The sequence below is a fragment of the Talpa europaea genome (assembly GCF_964194135.1).
Source record: "Talpa europaea genome assembly, chromosome: 12".
Taxonomy (NCBI): domain Eukaryota; kingdom Metazoa; phylum Chordata; class Mammalia; order Eulipotyphla; family Talpidae; genus Talpa; species Talpa europaea.
In genome coordinates this window covers 18,700,218-18,702,769 of record NC_140079.1, presented here as the reverse complement: position 1 = coordinate 18,702,769, position 2,552 = coordinate 18,700,218, and positions in this window count along the sequence as shown.

The window sequence follows — 2,552 nt, the reverse complement described above, 5'->3', positions numbered from 1 at the left end:
CCCACCCCCCAATTCAACAATCTATGACAGCAGGGCAGCAGAGCTGCCCTATGTGTCTATGCTCTAAGTGTCTATGCTCTAAGACACCTATACTTGTAGACTGGAAGCATTAAACAGTTAAATACAAAGATTGTGAAATAGTATATTACGACTTTAAAAATTTGGGGCTGGTGAGAAAAGTCAACCCTAAATGTTGATAATTGTGTACAGTGCTATACAAAGCTCTGAGAACTGGAAGAGATTATTTAAACTCTCTCTCTCTCTCTCTCTCTCTCTCTCTCTCTCTCTCTCTCCTTTCAATTCACTGCTTATTTTGGGGGTTCAAGGATTTGGTATGGAACAAAGAAATGGCAAAACTAACAGAATGAAACAAACTTTTTCCTTTTTTCATTTATATGAGTTGGTAACACAAACTTTATAAGTGGACGATAGAAAGAAGAGTACTTTTTAAGAACAGGTATCTGTTAAGTGTCTTTTCAAACTTAAACTGCAGCAGCAATCATTCAAAGGATAGAAAAAATTTAAATGTTTAGAGCCCTCAAAAATCTTTACAGTTTTCACTGACTAGGCTGAACATGTTTTAGAAAACTGGGATTTTCAAATAAGTTATCTGTACATAAAGATATTGAATTTTGACAATTACCCAACACTTTAAAAAATGGTATAATTTACAATATGATTCTTGATTCTGAAACTTGTTTCATACCTGTCTCATTTACCCTTTTGTACTGTCTAAAAAAGTAAAATTTTAATATCCAACTTAGGAACAAAAATTTAAAAAGTGTACTTTTAATTCACATTTTCTACTTCTCTTCATAATTCAACATTTGAAAATGTAATTACTGGCTATTTCTTCAATCAGATGGCTTGGGTGATGTTCCATAGTGTAAAGAAGTAGTTAAAAACTCATGGAAAGTATTTCCAGAAAAACTTGTAGCGTTGTGTCTTGGCTAAATGTTTCATGGTTAGTAGGACTCTGCTGTTCAACGTCTTCTTCCTAAAGAAAACTTTTGTATTGTAATTTATTTTTTATTGTGTCTTAAACACTTATGTAAATAAACTTTAGTAATAAAGAATGCATCAATTATATAATTTACTCATATACAAATGTAAATATTTTGCAAAACAGGTGGGTATGTATTTTATCTTCACTGACAAATTTTCCTAGAGGTATCTTAGAAGTGAGTAACATACAGAATACTGGATAAATTATTTTCACATGGCTTTGGATAACTGGAATTAGGCACCACAAACTACTTAATTTGGGAACTCTTTCAAAGGAACAATGTGATCTATTCTAATTGGTAATCTTAAATTACCTTTTTAAAAAATAAATTTTTATTAAGGTAACATAGGTTTATACTTATATTTCAGGTGTACAGTATTATAATTTGACATCTATATATGCTACCTCATGTTTATGACCAAAAGTCTAGTTTATATCTATCACCATACAACTGACCCTCTGTACCCATTTTACCTACCTCCCCAATCCTTTTCTCCTCTGGTTACCACCTTTTTTTTTTTTTAAAGATTTATTTTATTTATTTAAGCATACAAGAACTGGGGTGTAGCCAGAGGTGGGTGGTGGTGGTGAGGGAATTCACCAGAGACAGAGTGAGGAGCAGAACAGGCAGATCTACTGAAACACACTGCTGAGGAGAGCAGCAGGAAAGACAGGAGAGGTCTGCTGTACCATGTGGGTCAGCTCCCTGGCCTGGGACTCAAACTTGTTGCTGCTGCCTTTGCTGCTACTGATAGCTTCATAGTACTGAGACAAAACCCCTTGCACCACAGGGAGGCCCTGATTACTACCTTCTTAATAGAGAAAACTACCAGCTTTCAAGTCTAGTAAAGGAATGGGAGTTGAAAAATGTAAAGTGTATTTTTCCCCTTTTTGATTTCATTAAATATAGTGAAATTTCAGCAAAGTAGTTGATTAAGATTACCCGAGGGTACAATCCCATGTCTTTTTCAGAAGATGCCACACTATCTCTTCATAACTTCCAGCACTGTGATGACATTGCTTTCTCTTTTCAACCTAAAGATACAAAAATCGCGGCTCTTTTTTCCTCTTTTAGATGCTGTAATGATTTCACCATTGCCATTTTAAAATCATTTATTAAACACTCCTATTCAAATGGGTACTGAGCTGGATGCCCTAATAGCTCAACACACAAAAGAACCAAAACGAGGTACAAATTCATCAGGAAGGCATAATTCATTTATATATATATTGACTGAAATATCCTGTATGATCTCCTAGGTCCCTCTGAATTTCAAATTTATAGAAATCTAATTTTGAGAGCATTCAAATAAAATAATCTGGAATAGAGTCAGAATGAAGACGGCAGAATTCCATAAAAATGAATGTGAAAATGTCGAAAGTCTGTCCTCCACTTAATTTTCAAGCAAAAGAAAATAACTCCTACATGAATTAAAGAATCGCCAGTCAGCGAGCCATCCCAGGTGCGGCTTTGGAATGAAGCCATGTTCCCATGGCAACTTGGGAATCGTCATTTTAAGTCTCCTCACAGGTTCCCTCTGCGTCA